This window comes from Hyla sarda, chromosome 4 (assembly GCF_029499605.1).
Source record: "Hyla sarda isolate aHylSar1 chromosome 4, aHylSar1.hap1, whole genome shotgun sequence".
Lineage (NCBI taxonomy): Eukaryota > Metazoa > Chordata > Amphibia > Anura > Hylidae > Hyla > Hyla sarda.
The window spans coordinates 85,052,078-85,071,152 of record NC_079192.1 but is presented as its reverse complement, the minus strand read 5'-3'; positions in this window follow the sequence as shown (position 1 = coordinate 85,071,152).

Below are 19,075 nucleotides of genomic sequence, written 5' to 3'. Positions count from 1 at the left end.
GAGCCACACGAAAAGTAATGGGGGAGGCGAAGAGTACAGCAGAGCTGCAATCCGCGTTGATAAGAGTTAAAACCGGCGCGAGGCCTTCCCGCGCGCGGGATCCAGAAACTCCGCCGACCGAAGTCTGCGGTGCGGCGGCCATCTTGCCGGAGCCCAAAGTCGGGGACATACAGATCCAAGCTTCATTTAAGGGGCCAGCACACTCAATAAAAGAATGTCAGAGCCTGCAACACCATCACCGCCACTTGACCAACAGGAAGGTGGTGCTCCTGGGACCCTGCCAATGAGGTCCCCACCGCAAGTCAGAAGAATGCTGCCACCCATACCGATGCTGCCTGACAGACAACGACGTATTCCTCCTGCGGCATCAACGGCAAGACCTTCACAGAGACTTTAGGGAGAAGATTTACAGCATCTTTGGGTTTTATGCACTTCCTCCTCATCAGCAGGTACAGTTGCTTCTGGGACAGCTTCAGGGACCTGCCTTGGAGGAACTTCGCACCTGGCAAGCGGCTAACAAAGCCACGGTGGGGCAGATTTTTGAAGGACTCGCTCAGGTGTTTGAATCTCATTCCCCCTCTGAGGTACGCCTCAGACTATATGAACGACGTCAGAAACCAGGTGACACTCTCAGAGCATATGCAGTAGCTTTGCAGAGCGCATTTGAGGCGGTGCAGAAGCTGGACGGCATCACGCCCGATCAGGGTAACCGAGTGCTGATGGACCGTTTTATAGAGGGGGCACTGAATAAATGGGACAAAGCTCAACTTAGGATGCTAGCTGTGCAAAATCCTGACATCGCCTTTCCAGCTTTTAAGAGACTAGTGGTTAAAGTGATCGAATCAGGACCCCACATAGAGGAGGCTAGTGTCCCCGCTCCAGAATCCCAGGGGCCCTCACCCCAGTTATCTTTCCCTTCTCAGCCTGCCCTTTCAACACCTTCCCCTAGCCCTTGGACAGCTGATTTACGAGACATTAAGCAGGACATTGAACAGTTAGCCCAGGCCTTTAAAGAAATGGCCGTCCGGCCCAATCCCCCTAGACCTGTGAAACTCCCACCTAAGAAACCTGACCCCCGCCCTGCCAATCCACCTGATACCCCTCCTGTGAGACCACATGGTAATCAGAGGCCTGCCTGCAGCCATTGTGGTAAGATTGGACATTGGAAGAGCCAATGCTGGGCTTTAACGGAAGAAGGTCCAGAACCAACCAATGACAAGAAAGGACTGTCTATGTATGCTGCTCCTTGCCCTTATATACAGGTGATAGTGGAAGGTATCCGGTTTGAAGCTCTAATAGATACTTGGTCTCAGGTGTCCACTATTCCGCAGGGGGTTTTCTATAAGTATTGGGGTCCCGAAAGGTTGTGTGAACCTCAGGAAGCGGAGTTTAGAGTAATTGCAGGGAACGGGAAACCAGTACCCAGGCATGGCTACTGGGAGCCCACTGTGAAGGTGGGAAAGCATGTGTTAGCAGGGTGTGATTGTCACCAATGTTAGGGATGAAGGGGCAGCTGACTTCATCTTAGGAATGAATATTATGAGTCACTGTTTTGATGATATTGTCTGTGCACTGCATGCATCTCTCCCTCACTTGTCACCCCCAGGCCGGCGAGCTGCCCAACACCACCTCATAATCCTCCAAGCAGAACAGAAGTTTGTGAATCATCAAGGAGAAATCTGTTGAGTAAGGATTCAAAATATACAAGCCGTTAGTCTACAGCCACAGACGGAGACAGTTATTTGGTGTCGTGCCCGACCTGGGGTGAAAAATCAAGATTATCAAGCGCTCTTGGAACCCATCCTACTGGAAGATTGTCCCTTAGTGCAAGCCGCTAGAAGCCTGGTAACAGTACGTAATGGGAAAGTTCCGGTGAAACTTATTAATCTCAAGTTGCCGTCCGACTACCCAAGTATACCCTGGTGGCTACCCTGCACCATTTAGACGTCAGAGATGTGGTCTCGAAGTCACAAGTGGCTCAACGAGGACCTGACCAGAATCCTGTGGAACCTTGGTGGAGCCAACTACAAATAGGGGACGAAGATACCCCCAAGGAACAGGTGGAAGGAGTCATCCAGGTAGCCAAGAAATGTCAAGAAGCTTTCAGCAAGTTCCCCACAGACTTTGGCAGGACTCCCATGATCAAACATAGGATTCTCACTCGGGACAGTCCACCCATTAAGGAGAGACATCACCCTGTGGCTCCTGGGATGTATCAGACCATAAAGAATATGCTCGTGGAGATGAAAGAGGCTGATGTCATCCAAGAAAGCCAGAGTCCTTGGGCTGCACCTTTAGTCCTGGTGAAGAAAAAAGATGGGACTATCCGCTTTTGCGTAGATTACCGGAAGTTGAAAGGCATAACTCATAAGGATGCCTATCCTCTCCTCGCATCGAAGAATCTTTGACTGCATTGGGGTCGGCCACCTACTTTTCCACACTGGATCTGACAAGCGGCTACTGGCAGGTGCCAATGGCAGAAGAGGATAGAGAGAAGACCGCATTTGTGACCCCTATGGGTCTCTTCGAGTTGAAAAGTATGCCCTTTTGGACTGTGCAATGCACCAGCTACTTTCCAACGCCTGATGGAGCGATGCTTGGGGCATCTTAACTTCCAGAGTGTCCTGTTGTATTTAGATGACGTCATCGTGTAATTTTCGAACATATCAGGAACACCTGGATCATCTGAAAGAAGTTTTCCAAGTCCTTATCCAACATGGACTCAAGGTTAAACCCTCTAAATGTCACTTGCTAAATCCGCAAGTACACTATCTGGGACATGTCGTCAGTGCTCAAGGAGTCCAGCCTGATCCAGACAAAGTGAGTGCTGTGAAAGAGTAGCCTACACCCAGGACGGTTTGAGACATCCAAAGTTTCCTGGGATTTGCTGGATATTACCGGCGCTTCATCCCCCATTTTGCTCAAATTGCTGGACCCTTAACCGAATTACTGAGAGGAACTGCCCGGGATAATTATAATGGGAGGCTCCCCATACAGTGGGCTGAAGAACAGGAAGATGCCTTTCGAGCCCTGAAATACCTCCTCACAGAACCCCCCATGTTGGCGTATCCTGATTACAGCCTGCCGTTCCGTTTGTACACAGACGCTAGCTTTGAAGGTCTGGGGGCGATCTTATCTCAAGTGCAAGATGGCAAAGAGAGGGTGATTGCCTATGCCAGCCGGCATCTCCGAGGTGCTGAGAAGAATGATGCCACTATAGCTCCTTCAAGCTGGAGCTTCTGGCCCTGGTCTGGGCCATTACTGAGAAGTTTAAGGACTATATGGCTGCTACCCCTTTCACGGTCTACACTGATAACAATCCCTTGGCCCATTTTAACACTGCTAAGTTGGGAGCGCTGGAACAGCGTTGGGCCTCTCGGTTGGCCAACTATGATTTCAACATTAAGTATCGCAGCGGAAAAACCAATGTTAATGAGGATGTACTTTCTCGCAAGGATGTGTGGGAATATGTGGAAATGCTTCCCTTCTACCGGAGGTTCGTGAGCCAGAGTGCTCTAACTGCCCAGGCGGGTGACGGACCTGAATCTCCCAAAGTCCCTGAAGACCTATCCACCTGGAAGACACTTCAGGATGAAAGCCGGGTTATCGGGGACCTCCTAGACTATTGCCTCCACAAGAAAGTGCCCACTTGGGTGTGCAAGGCCCACGGGGACTTCGAGTTAAAGCGGCTGTGGCGGCAGAGAAATCGCCTGTTCCTGCACAAAGGGCTGGTCTATCAAAATTCCCTGGACCCAGTTTCCGGAGACCGCATACATCAGATTGTGGTTCCCAGAAGAGATGCAGCCATGGTCCTGAATGCCTATCATAATCAATACGGACACTTCGGGGTCCATAAGACAGAGATCACCGTCAGAAGGAGATTTTAGGGATTGGGATGCGGGGAGACATCGAGAAATGGTGTGCCGAGTGCTCCGTGTGCAACGTTATAAAGAACCCCCGAAGGGACGCAAGAACCCCTTTACATCCCATCTGTAAATCAAATTGTTGCCTTGGATCATGTGAAGCTGGCCCCCACTCGATCTGGCTATTGTCATGCTCTAACCATGGTGGATCATTATTCCAAGTGAGTGGTCGTGGTCCCTGTCAAGGATCTTACCCCCAAGACTGCCGCTCAGCTCTTCTATCGACATTGGATCCAACCTCTGGGGTGTCCTGATTCGGTCCTCACGGATCGAGGAACCGCCTTTGAAGCCCAGTTGTTCCAGGAACTTTGCCAGTTGCATGATTGCAAGAAGCTCCGGACGACAGCCTACCATCCCCAAAGGAATGGGCTCTGCGAAAGGATCAATCAAGTTGTCACGATGCAGGCTGGCAGGAGGTGGATCCTCTGTGCCAGAGAGGGATTGGCGTGGACCGTGCCAGTGGACCGGTTCTAAGCTACCACTGGTGTTCACCAGAGCCCGCCGCAAAGCGGGATGGTCTTGCTGCGGCGGTAGTAACCAGGTCGTATCCACTAGCAACGGCTCAACCTCTCTGACTGCTGAAGATAGGCGCGGTACAAGGGAGTAGACAAAAGCAAGGTCGGACGTAGCAGAAGGTCGGGGCAGGCAGCAAGGATCGTAGTCAGGGGCAACGGCAGGAGGTCTGGAACACAGGCTAGGAACACACAAGGGAACGCTTTCACTAGGCACAAGGGCAACAAGATCCGGCGAGGGAGTGCAGGGGAAGTGAGGTATACATAGGGAGTGCACAGGTGAAGACACTAATTGGAACCACTGCGCCAATCAGTGGCGCAGTGGCCCTTTAAATCGCAGAGACCCGGCGCGCGCGCGCCCTAGGGAGCGGGGCCGCGCGCGCCGGGACAGGACCGAGGGAGAGCGAGTCAGGTACGGAAGCCGGGGTGCGCATCGCGAGCGGGCGCCACCCGCATCGCGAATCGCATCCCGGCTGGAGGCGGTATCGCAGCGCACCCGGTCAGTGGATCTGACCGGGGCGCTGCCGTAGCGAGGATGTTGCGAGCGCTCCGGGGAGGAGCGGGGACCCGGAGCGCTCGGCGTAACAGTACCCCCCCCCCTTGGGTCTCCCCCTCTTCTTAGAGCCTGAGAACCTGAGGACCAGACTTTTATCTAGGATATTGTCCTCAGGTTCCCAGGATCTCTCTTCAGGACCACAGCCCTCCCAGTCTACTAAAAAAAAAGTTTTTCCTCTGACCTTTTTTTGGAGGCCAGTATCTCCTTTACGGAGAAGATGTCTGAAGAACCGGAGACATGAGTAGGAGAAATAAGTTTGGGAGAGAAACGGTTGATGATGAGTGGTTTAAGAAGAGAGACATGAAAGGCATTAGGAATACGAAGAGAAGGAGGAAGAAGAAGTTTGTAAGAGACAGGATTAATTTGGCACAAGATTTTGAAAGGACCAAGATAGCGTGGTCCCAATTTGTAGCTGGGAACACGGAAGCGGACATATTTAGCGGAGAGCCATACCTTGTCTCCGGGAGAAAAAATGGGGGGAGCTCTTCTTTTCTTATCAGCAAACTTCTTCATGCGTGATGAAGCCTGTAAGAGAGAATTTTGGGTCTCTTTCCATATGGTGGAAAGATCACGCGTTATTTCATCCACAGCGGGCAAACCAGAGGACAAGGGAGTAGGGAGGGGGGGAAGAGGGTGACGGCCGTACACCACGAAAAATGGGGATTTGGAAGAAGTTTCAGAGACTCTGAAGTTGTACGAGAATTCGGCCCATGGAAGAAGATCTGCCCAGTCATCCTGGCGGGAGGAAACAAAATGCCGTAAATAATCACCCAGGACCTGGTTAATTCTTTCCACTTGCCCATTGAATTGAGGATGATAAGCAGAAGAAAAGTTTAATTTAATCTTGAGTTGTTTACAGAGAGCCCTCCAGAATTTTGACACGAATTGGACGCCTCTATCCGAGACGATCTGCGTTGGCAACCCGTGAAGACGAAAAATGTGTACAAAAAATTGTTTTGCCAACTGAGGTGCTGAAGGAAGACCAGGAAGAGGAATAAAATGTGCCATCTTGGAAAATCGATCAACGACCACCCAAACAACAGTGTTGCCACGGGATGGGGGTAAGTCTGTAATAAAGTCCATACCAATCAGAGACCAAGGCTGTTCGGGGACAGGCAGAGGATGAAGAAGACCAGCAGGCTTCTGGCGAGGAGTCTTATCCCGGGCACAGACAGTGCAGGCCCGCACAAAATCAACAACATCCGTTTCCAGAGTCGGCCACCAATAGAAACGAGAGATGAGTTGCAAGGATTTATTGATGCCTGCATGGCCTGCGAGATGGGAGGAGTGACCCCATTTGAGGATTCCGAGGCGTTGGCGTGGAGAAACGAAGGTCTTCCCTGGAGGAGTTTGCCTGATGGAGGCTGGAGAAGTGGAGATCAGGCAGTCAGGAGGAATGATGTGTTGCGGAGAGAGTTCTACTTCCGAGGCATCCGAGGAACGAGAGAGAGCATCGGCCCTAATGTTCTTATCGGCAGGGCGAAAGTGAATTTCAAAATTAAACCGGGCAAAGAACAGAGACCACCTGGCCTGGCGAGGGTTCAGCCGTTGGGCAGACTGGAGATAGGAGAGATTCTTGTGATCGGTGTAAATAATAACTGGAAATTTTGATCCCTCCAGCAGATGCCTCCATTCCTCAAGTGCTAATTTAATGGCCAGTAGCTCTCGATCCCCGATGGAGTAGTTCCTCTCCGCCGGAGAGAAGGTCCTAGAAAAAAAACCACAAGTAACAGCATGCCCAGAAGAATTTTTTTGTAGAAGAACCGCTCCAGCTCCTACTGAGGAGGCATCAACCTCCAATAGGAAGGGTTTAGATGGGTCAGGTCTGGAGAGCACGGGAGCAGAAGAAAAGGCAGACTTGAGCTGTTTAAAGGCGTCTTCCGCTTGAGGAGGCCATGACTTAGGATTGGCGTTCTTCTTGGTTAAAGCCACGATAGGAGCCACAATGGTGGAAAAATGTGGAATAAATTGTCTGTAATAATTGGCGAACCCCAAAAAACGTTGGATAGCACGGAGTCCGGAGGGGCGTGGCCAATCTAAGACGGCAGAGAGTTTGTCTGGGTCCATTTGTAGTCCCTGGCCAGAGACCAAGTATCCTAGGAAAGGAAGAGATTGACATTCAAACAGACATTTCTCCATTTTGGCATAAAGTTGATTGTCTCGAAGTCTCTGAAGAACCATGCGGACATGCTGGCGGTGTTCTTCTAGGTTGGCAGAAAAAATCAGAATATCGTCCAGATACACAACAACACAGGAATATAAGAGATCATGAAAAATTTCATTAACAAAGTCTTGGAAGACGGCAGGGGCGTTGCACAGGCCAAAGGGCATGACCAGATACTCAAAGTGTCCATCTCTAGTGTTAAATGCCGTTTTCCATTCGTCCCCCTCCCTGATGCGGATGAGATTATAAGCACCTCTTAAGTCCAGTTTGGTAAAGATGTGGGCACCTTGGAGGCGATCAAAGAGTTCAGAGATAAGAGGTAGAGGGTAGCGTTTTTTTACCGTGATTTTATTAAGTCCGCGGTAGTCAATGCAAGGACGTAGGGAGCCATCTTTTTTGGACACAAAGAAAAATCCAGCTCCGGCAGGAGAGGAGGATTTGCGGATAAACCCCTTTTTTAAATTTTCCTGGATGTACTCAGACATAGCAAGAGTCTCTGGGGCGGACAGAGGATAAATTCTGCCCCGGGGTGGAGTAGTGCCCGGGAGGAGGTCAATAGGACAGTCATAAGGCCTGTGAGGAGGTAGAGTCTCAGCTTGTTTCTTGCAAAATACGTCAGCATAGTCCATATAAGCCTTAGGGAGACCGGTTACAGGGGGAACCACAGGGTCACGGCAGGGAGTACTGGGAACCGGTTTAAGGCAGTCCTTGAAACAAGAGGTACCCCAGCTCTTGATCTCCCCTGTGGACCAATCCAGAGTTGGGGAATGGCGTTGAAGCCACGGTAGTCCAAGAAGAATTTCGAAAGTGCAATTGGGGAGGACCAAAAACTCAATTTTTTCATGATGAGGTCCGATGAGCATTAGGAGGGGCTCCGTGCGGTAACGTATGGTACAGTCCAATCTTTCATTGTTAACACAATTGATGTAGAGGGGACTGGCGAGACTGGTTACCGGGATGTTGAACCTGTTGATGAGAGAGGCCAAAATAAAGTTTCCTGCAGATCCGGAATCCAAGAAGGCCATAGTAGAGAAGGAGAAGGTAGATGCAGATATCCGCACAGGCACAGTAAGACGTGGGGAAGCAGAGTTGACATCAAGGACTGTCTCACCTTTGTGCGGAGTCAGCGTGCGTCTTTCCAGGCGGGGAGGACGGATAGGACAATCCTTCAGGAAGTGTTCGCTACCGGCACAGTACAGGCAGAGATTCTCCATGCGGCGTCGTGTCCTCTCTTGAGGTGTCAGGCGAGACCGGTCAACTTGCATAGCCTCCACGGCGGGAGGCACAGGAACGGATTGCAGTGGACCAGAGGAGAGAGGAGCCGGGGAGAAAAAACGCCTCGTGCGAACAAAGTCCATATCCTGGCGGAGCTCCTGATGCCTTTCGGAAAAACGCATGTCAATGCGAGTGGCAAGATGAATGAGTTCATGTAGATCAGCAGGAATTTCTTGTGCGGCCAGAACATCTTTAATGTTGCTGGATAGGCCTTTTTTAAAGGTCGCGCAGAGGGCCTCATTATTCCAGGATAGTTCAGAAGCAAGAGTACGGAATTGTATGGCGTACTCGCCAACGGAAGAATTACCCTGGACCAGGTTCAGCAGGGCAGTCTCAGCAGAAGAGGCTCGGGCAGGTTCCCCAAAGACACTACGAATTTCCGAGAAGAAGGAGTGTACAGAGGCAGTGACGGGGTCATTGCGGTCCCAGAGCGGTGTGGCCCATGACAGAGCTTTTCCAGACAGAAGGCTGACTACGAAAGCCACCTTAGACCTTTCAGTAGGAAACTGGTCCGACATCATCTCCAAGTGCAGGGAACATTGTGAAAGAAAGCCACGGCAAAACTTAGAGTCCCCATCAAATTTATCCGGCAAGGATAGTCGTAGGCCTGAAGCGGCCACTCGCTGCGGAGGAGGTGCAGGAGCTGGCGGTGGAGATGATTGCTGAAGCTGTGGTAGTAGCTGCTGTAGCATCACGGTCAGTTGAGACAGCTGGTGGCCTTGTTGCGCTATCTGTTGTGACTGCTGGGCGACCACCGAGGTGAGGTCGGCGACAACTGGCAGAGGTACTTCAGCGGGATCCATGGCCGGATCTACTGTCACGATGCCGGCTGGCAGGAGGTGGATCCTCTGTGCCAGAGAGGGATTGGCGTGGACCGTGCCAGTGGACCGGTTCTAAGCTACCACTGGTGTTCACCAGAGCCCGCCGCAAAGCGGGATGGTCTTGCTGCGGCGGTAGTAACCAGGTCGTATCCACTAGCAACGGCTCAACCTCTCTGACTGCTGAAGATAGGCGCGGTACAAGGGAGTAGACAAAAGCAAGGTCGGACGTAGCAGAAGGTCGGGGCAGGCAGCAAGGATCGTAGTCAGGGGCAACGGCAGGAGGTCTGGAACACAGGCTAGGAACACACAAGGGAACGCTTTCACTAGGCACAAGGGCAACAAGATCCGGCGAGGGAGTGCAGGGGAAGTGAGGTATACATAGGGAGTGCACAGGTGAAGACACTAATTGGAACCACTGCGCCAATCAGTGGCGCAGTGGCCCTTTAAATCGCAGAGACCCGGCGCGCGCGCGCCCTAGGGAGCGGGGCCACGCGCGCCGGGACAGGACCGAGGGAGAGCGAGTCAGGTACGGAAGCCGGGGTGCGCATCGCGAGCGGGCGCCACCCGCATCGCGAATCGCATCCCGGCTGGAGGCGGTATCGCAGCGCACCCGGTCAGTGGATCTGACCGGGGCGCTGCCGTAGCGAGGATGTTGCGAGCGCTCCGGGGAGGAGCGGGGACCCGGAGCGCTCGGCGTAACACAAGTGTTCATCCAAATGCTTAGAGCTGTCTCTGTTTCAAGAGCTGCCTCAGTTGTTGCCGAAACTCCTAGAAATTTACAACACTGTCCACTGCTCTACGGGGTACACGCCTTTTTTCCTGATGATGGGCCGACACGGCCAAATTCCAAAGGATCGAACCTTCGGGCTACAGGCACCTTTCAACAATTCTCCTCAGGTTTCCCAAGGTTGGGTGTCAGAGCATCACCAAAGAATCAAGGAAGCCAAAGACATTGTTGAGAAGAAAATGGGTGAAGTTCATGACCACCAGCAGAAAGATTATAATCGACATGCTTCGGCTCAGCCCTTACAGCTTGGAGATAAAGTGTGGCTCAGAAAATTTCCTAGAACCCATAAACTGGACTCATTGTGGGAAACGGAACCATACACCATTACTGCAGTCCCTTATCCCGAAAGGGACGTGTACGAGATACAGAAAGACGGGTTCGAGCCACAGGTGGTCCACAGGAATAGGATAAAAGTGTGTCTGAAAGAAGATGTGCTTGGCCCATATCCTCTTACTCCTTCTGCTCCTCCTGCTACTTCTACTCCACCTCCAACAAGGCCGATGAGAGAATATGTGCTGGGGGAAGGAATTCATCCCACTATGGATGTTCCTTTGTTCCCATCTCAGCAGCCTACCATGTATTGGGGTATACTGTTCCCAGCTCCATCCAGCCAGCCGCCACTGGTTGCTCCACCCAGACAGTTGCCGGTAGCCCTACCGCCTAGCCAGTTGCCAGTAGGTGTTGCTCCCTGTCAACCACCATTGGTTGCTACACCCAGCATCAGTCCTGCTCCAGTGACTGCTCCAAGTATTGATGCCACTACTCCGCCTGTCTTCAGATAATCCCCCAGTCCCACCGAAGATATTGCTTCTGTTTCCAGCCCTCCAGCTGGTCCCTTGGGGACTGAAGCTCTTGAAGAATCCCCAAGTGAAGGAACTCCTGATGACTCGGAGGTGGTGTTGTGGCGGTCTCAAAGAACTACACAGGGCAAACTACCCATAAGGTACCAGGACTCACCTTTAGTACCTGCACACATAGTACCTTTGATAACCCACTTCAATGCTCTGCCTATAACTTTCCAGTACCCTAGATTACTGACTTAGATGTACTACTTCAAGTTTCTCTAGTACATACACCAAAATAAATATCTCACTTAAGAAAACACTTTAGGGATTGTAGCCTATTGAAATTCAATTCCTGCCACTGTTAGGTACACTTCTTCTCCTTCTTTGCGTGTGTGAGATGCTCTACCTGGCCAGCTAACAAATGAAACACGTAATTCTTAAAGTAACCTAGGTAGGTTATGTGAAGTGCTCTAGGGGTAAGTAGCGTGTAGCCAATGGACCCTAGCAGCCAACCTTACTGTGACCTAGCTTCCGGCTAGCCAGTATAACTTTCGTGTACTAATAGGTAACTTAATGTTGGCGAATAAAATGTCTCATTTTCTCAGTGTCTCATTTTCTAGCTCTATTTATTCACCTTTTCTCTTTTCTATGGATACTTCCAGTTTCCAGTAGCATTTTTACGCTGAGCTCTATGCCGTGATATCACCCCTTGCACTATTACAAAATACCAGTTACTGTCTCACTGCTGTCTGAAACACAATGTCCTTATATCTGTGGTATGTGATGGCACAACCCGGGGGTGCGGAACTTCCTGAGATGCAGTACAATACAATCCAACAGAGAACAAAGAAAATATAGCACTCACCCTTTAGGTTGGGAAATGTGGAGGGACTTAACCCTTTAAGGACCAGGCCATTTTACACCGTAGGACCAGAGCGTTTTTTGCACATCTGACCACTGTCACTTTAAACGTTAATAACTCTGGAATGCTTTTAGTTATCATTCTGATTCTGAGATTGTTTTTTCATGACATATTCTACTTTAACATGGTGGTAAAATTTTTTGGTAACTTGCATCCTTTCTTGGTGAAAAATCCCAAAATGTGATGAAAAAATTGAAAATTATGCATTTTTCTAACTTTGAAGCTCTCTGCTTGTAAGGAAAATGGATATTCCAAATACATTTTTTTTATTCACATATACAATATGTCTACTTTATGTTTGCATCATAAAATTGACGTGTTTTTACTTTTGGAAGACACTAGAGGGCTTCAAAGTTCAGCAACAATTTTCCAATTTTTCACAAAATTTTCAAACTCACTATTTTTCAGGGATCAGTTCAGGTTTGAAGTGGATTTGAAGGGTCTTCATATTAGAAATACCCCATAGAAGACCCCATTATAAAAACTGCACCCCCCAGAGTATTCAAAATGACATTCAGTAAGTGTTTTAACCCTTTAGGTGTTTCACAAGAATAGCAGCAAAGTGAAGGAGAAAATTCACAATCTTCATTTTTTACACTTGCATGTTCTTGTAGACCCAATTTTTTCATTTTTACAAGGGGTAAAAGGAGAAAATGTATACTTGTATTTGTAGCCCAATTTCTCTCGAGTAAGCACATACCTCATATGTGTATGCAAAGTGTTCGGCGGGCGCAGTAGAGGGCTCAGAAGCGAGGACGACAAGGGGATTTTGGAGAGTATGTTTTTCTGAAATGGTTTTTGGCATGTTGCATTTAGGAAGCCCCTATGGTGCCTGAACAGCAAAAAACCCCAATGTGTGTTTCCCCCCAAATTTCCCATTTTTGCAAGGGTTAATAGCGGAAAATATCCCCCAAAATTTGTAACCCCATCTCTTCTGAGTATGGAGGTACCCCATAAGTTGACCTGAAGTATACTACGGGCGAACTAACAGAAGGTGTCATATTTGGCTTTTTGAGAGCAAATTTTGGTTGGGGGGGCATGTCGCATTTAGGAAGCCCCTATGGTGCCAGACCAGCAAAAAAAAAAACACAAGATATACCATTTTGGAAACTAGCCCCCTTGAGGAATGTAACAAGGCATAAAGTGAGCTTTAATACCCCACAGGGGTTTCACGACTTTTGCATATGTAAACAAATTTTTTTTTCATTAAAATGTGTGTTTCCTCCCAAATTTCCCATTTTTGCAAGGGTTAATAGCAGAAAATACCCCCAAAATTTGTAACCCCATCTCTTCTGAGTATGGAGGTACCCCATAAATTGACCTGAAGTGCACTACGAGCGAACTACAATGCTCAGAAGAGAAGGAGTCATATTTGGCTTTTTGAAAGCAAATTTTGGTCGGGGGGCATGTCGCATTTAGGAAGCCCCTATGGTGCCAGAACAGCAAAAAAAAAAAAAAAACACATGGCATACCATTTTGGAAACTACACCCCTCACATAATTTAATAAGGGGTGCAGTGTGTATTTACACCCCACTGGCATTTGACAGATCTTTGGAACAGTGGGCTGAGCAAATGAAAAATGTAAATTTAGGGTAACACCAGCATTTTAGTGAAAAAAATTTTTTTTTTCATTTTCCCATCCAACTTTAACAAAAATTTGTCAAACACCTGTGGGGTGTTAAGGCTCACTATACCCCTTGTTACATACCGTGAGGGGTGTAGTTTCCAAAATGGGGTCACATGTCGGTATTTATTTTTTTGTGTTTATGTCAGAACCACTGTAAAATTAGCCATCCCTGTGCAAATCACCAATTTAGGCTTCAAATGTACATAGTGCGCTCTCACTCCTGAGCCTTGTTGTGCGCCCACAGAGCATTTTGCGCCCACATCTGGGGTATTTCCGTACTCAGGAGAAATTGCGTTACAAATTTTGGGGGTCTTTTTTTCCTTAAAAGTATGGGGCAACACCAGCATGTTAGTGTAAAAACATTTTTTTTTTACACAAACAGGCTGGTGTAGACCCCAATTTTTCCTTTTCATAGGGGGTAAAAGGAGAAAAAGCCCCCCAAAATTTGTAGTGTAATTTCTCCAGAGTAAAGAGATACTCCATATGTGGCCCTAAACTGTTTCCTTGAAATACGACAGGGCTCCGAAGTGAGAGAGCGCCATGCGCATTTGAGGACTAAATTAGGGATTGAATAGGGGTGGACATAGGGGGTATTCTACGCCAGTGATTCCCAAACAGGGTGCCTCCAGCTGTTGCTAAATTCCCAGCATGCCTGGACAGTCAGTGGCTGTCCAGAAATGCTGGGAGTTGTTGTTTTGCAACAGCTGGAGGCTCCGTTTTGTAAACACTGCCGTACAATACGTTTTCAATTTTTATTGGAGGGACAGTGTAAGGGGGTGTATATGTAGTGTTTTACCCTTTATTTTGTGTAAGTGTAGTGTAGAGTAGTGTTTTTAGGGTACATTCACACTGACGGAGGTTTACAGTGAGTTCCCTGCAAGGAGTTTGCGCTGCGGCGAAAAATTTGCCGCAGTTCATACTTGAAACAGAAAACTTACTGTAAGCCTGTCCGTGTGAATGTACCCTGTACGTTCACATGGGGGGGCAAACCTCCAGCTGTTTCAAAACTACAACTCCCAGCATGTACTGACAGACCATGCAGACTGGGAGTTGTACTTTTGCAACAGCTGGAGGCACACTGGTTGGAAAACCTTCAGTTAGGTTCTGTTATCTAACTCAATATTTTCCAACCAGTGTGCCTCCAGCTGTTGCAAAACTACAACACCCAGCATGTACTGATCACCAAAGGGCATGCTGGGAGATGTAGTTATGCAACAGCTGGAGGGATCACAACTACAACTCCCAGCATGCTGAGACAGCTGTTAGCTGTCTGTGCATGCTGGGATTTGCAGTTTTGCAACATCTGGAGAGCTACAGTATAGTGACCACTGCAAACTGTGGCCCTCCAGATGCTACAAAACTATAAATCCCAGCATGCCCTGAAAGCAAACAGTTGTGTGGGCATGCTAGGAGTTGTAGTTTTGCAAAATCTTGAGGGCTATAGTTCAGAGACTACCATATAGTGGTCTCAAACGGTAGCCCTCCAGCTGTTGCAAAACTACAACTCCCAGCATGCCCAAACAGCTGTCTGGGCATGCTGGGAGTTGTAGTTTTGCAACATCTGGAGTGCTACAGTATAGAGACCACTATATATTGGTCTCGGACTGCAGCCCTCCAGATGTTGCTAGGCAACTTACCGGCTTCCATCGGATCCAGGGAGCCTGCTGCACGACATCGCCGCCCGCCGATCTCCGATGCCGATTGTCGCCCGCAGCCTCCGCAGATCGGTAAGTTGACTCCGGTGCCGGTCCTCTGTCGTTTCCCCATTCTGCCCCGCCTATTGTGGGAGGGCAGGATGGGGAAAACGAAAGTTAACCCCCCCGCCCCCGATCTGCTATTGGTGGTCGTTTCTAGACCACCAATAGCAGAAATAGGAGGGGTGGCACCCCTGCCACCTCACTCCTATCTCTTCAGGGGGATTGTGGGTGTCTTAGACACCCGCAATCCCCCTTATATTCTGGGTCACCATAGACCCGTAATGACCTGGAATCCCGCAAATCGCAAGTGTGAATTCACTTGCGATTTGCGCCGATCGCCAACATGGGGGGGGTCTGATGACCCCCCTGGGCATTTGCGCGGGGTGCCTGCTGAATCGAAATTCCCACGGACGTATGAGTACGTGCCTGGTCCTTAAGAGCCAGGGTGCAGGGACGTATTCATATGTGCTTGGTCCTTAACCCCTTAAGGACTCAGCCCATTTTGGCCTTAAGGACTCAGACAATTTAATTTTTACGTTTTCATTTTTTCCTCCTCGCCTTCTAAAAATCATAACTCTTTTATATTTTCATCCACAGACTAGTATGAGGGCTTGTTTTTTGCGCGACCAGTTGTCCTTTGTAATGACATCACTCATTATATCATAAAATGTATGGCGCAACCAAAAAACACTATTTTTGTGGGGAAATTAAAACGAAAAACGCAATTTTGCTAATTTTGGAAGGTTTTGTTTTCACGCCGTACAATTTCTGGTAAAAATGACATGTGTTCTTTATTCTGAGGGTCAATACGATTAAAATGATACCCATTATTATATACTTTTATATTATTGTTGTGCTTAAAAAAAATCACAAACTTTTTAACCAAATTAGTACGTTTATAATCCCTTTATTTTGATGACCTATAACTTTTTTATTTTTCCGTATAAGCGGCGGTATGGGGGCTCATTTTTTGCGCCATGATCTGTACTTTTTTTTGATACCACATTTGTATATAAAAAACTTTTAATACATTTTTTATAATTTTTTTTTTAATAAAATGTATTAAAAAAGTAGGAATTTTTGACTTTTTAAATTTTTTTTCGTTCACGCCGTTCACCGTACGGGATCATTAACATTTTATTTTAATAGTTCGGACATTTACGCACGCGGCGATACCAAATATGTCTATAAAAAATGTTTTTTACGCTTTTTGGGGGTAAAATAGGAAAAAACGGACGTTTTACTTTTTTATTGGGGGAGGGGATTTTTCACTTTTTTTTTACTTTTACTTTTACATTTTTTTACATTTTTTTTTACACTTGAATAGTCCCCATAGGGGACTATTCATAGCAATACCATGATTGCTAATACTGATCTGTTCTATGTATAGGACATAGAACAGATCAGTATTATCGGTCATCTCCTGCTCTGGTCTGCTCGATCACAGACCAGAGCAGGAGACGCCGGGAGCCGCACGGAGGAAGGTGAGGGGACCTCCGTGCGGCGTTATGAATGATCGGATCCCCGCAGCAGCGCTGCGGGCGATCCGATCGTTCATTTTAATCGCGAACTCCCGCAGATGCCGGGATCTGTATTGATCCCGGCACCTGAGGGGTTAATGGCGGACGCCCGCGAGATCGCGGGCGTCGGCCATTGCCGGCGGGTCCCTGGCTGCGATCAGCAGCCGGGATCAGCCGCGCATGACACGGGCATCGCTCCGATGCCCGCGGTTATGCTTAGGACGTAAATGTACGTCCTGGTGCGTTAAGTACCACCTCACCAGGACGTACATTTACGTCCTGCGTCCTTAAGGGGTTAAGGGGTTAAAGGAGTACTCCGGTGGAAAACTTTTTTTTTTTTTTTTTTTTTTTATCAACTGGTGCCAGAAAGTTAAACAGATTTGTAAATTACTTCTATTAAAAAATCTTAATCCTTCCAGTACTTATTAGCTGCTGAATACTACAGAGGAAATTATTTTGTTTTTGGAACACAGTGTTCTCTGCTGACATCTCTGTTTTTAGGAACTGTCTAGAGCAGCATGTGTTTGCTATGAAACACATGCTTTTCTCCTACTTTGGACAGTTCTTAAAATGGACAGAGAGCACTGCGCTCGTGATCCAGCAGAGAGCTCTGTGTTTCAAACAGAAAATAATTTCCTCTGTAGTATTCAGCAGCTAATAAGTACTGGAAGGATTAAGATTTTTTAATAGAAGAAATTTACAAATCTATTAAACTTTCTGGCACCAGTTGATTAAAAAAAAAGTTTTCCACCGGAGTACCCCTTCAATTTGGACATCACAAAGATGCAATACATCACAAAGAAGACAGAAAAGATAAACAGCTCAGTGGAGCTTCAGGAGGTATGGTGACAGCCCGGTTTCATGGTCTGTACAACGCTTGGTCACGCCTACCTCTGCTGCTTCACACGGCCCCATGTTAAAGGGGTACTCCGCTGGTTAGGATTTTTGGCTATGTTGCATCTTCTTTTAATGTTCATGTTTTTTGCAATTGACATGTATTATATGTTTGTGTAACATGTGTCTTTTTTTCCTACCTGTTTGTGGGCCAGGAAATTCTGTAGTTCTGTGTTGGATCTAGTACTCTTGTCCACAACGTCGGCCATGTTAGGATTAGGCTGCGGAATAAAACGTCAGGGCTTTTTTCTCTGTTCTTTCAGAACTGCATGAGAGAAAGAAGCCATGCCCCCTCATCTCCCCCTCCTGGAGGATGGAGGTCTGCATGAGAGAAAGAAGCCACGCCCCCTCATCTTCCCCTCCCGGAGGATGGAGGTCTGCATGAGAGAAACAAGTCACGCCCCCTCATCTCCACCTCCCCTAGGATGGAGGTCTGCATGAGAGAAATAAGCCACGCCCCCTCATCTCCCCCTCCTGGAGGATGGAGGTATGCATGAGAGAAAGAAGTCACGCCCCCTCATCTCCCCCTCCCCTAGGATGAAGGTTTGCATGAGAGAAAGAAGCCACGCCCCCTCATCTCCCCCTCCCATAGGACACAGGTGTGCATGAGAGAAAGAAGCCACGCCCCCTCATCTCCCCCTCCCGGAGGATGGAGGTCTGCATGAGCGAAAGAAGCCATGCCCCCTCATCTCCCCCTCTTGGAGGATGGAGGTCTGCATGAGAGAAATAAGCCATGCCCCCTCATCTCCCCCTCCCGGAGGATGGAGGTCTGCATGAGAGAAATAAGCCACGCCCCCTCATCTCCCCCTCCCGGAGGATGGAGGTCTGCATGAGAGAAAGAAGTCACGCCCCCTCATCTCCCCCTCCCGGAGGATGGAGGTCTGCATGAGCGAAAGAAGCCATGCCCCCTCATCTCCCCCTCTCGGAGGATGGAGGTCTGCATGAGAGAAATAAGCCATGCCCCCTCATCTCCCCCTCCCGGAGGATGGAGGTCTGCATGAGAGAAATAAGCCACGCCCCCTCATCTCCCCCTCCCGGAGGATGGAGGTCTGCATGAGAGAAACAAGTCACGCCCCCTCATCTCCACCTCCCCTAGGATGGAGGTCTGCATGAGAGACAGAAGTCACGCCCCCTCATCTCCCCCTCCCCTAGGATGGAGGTTTGCATGAGAGAAAGAAGCCACGCCCCCTCATCTCCCCCTCCCGTAGGACACAGGTGTGCATGAGAGAAAGAAGCTAGAGCAGGGGGAGAGAGAGGACATACACAGCTCCTCATCTCCCCTCCCCCTGGTCTGCACTGAAAGAAGACATGGAAGATAAGTGTTATCTGAAGGGGAGGATAACAAAGTGCACGGGCTGGGGATGTATAGACTGCAGGGGAATAAATCTCGGACTTGGGATGATTTCTATGTGTGAAGGGGGGGGGACGACGACTCCTGAATGACACATGCTGGGAGTTGTTGTCCCTGTTATGTGTCTGTATGCTAGTGTTTACAAACCAGGGTGCATCCAGCTGTTGCAAAACTACAACTCCCAGCATGCCTGGATATACTTTGGGCATGCTGGGAGTTGTAGTTTTTCAACAGCTGGAG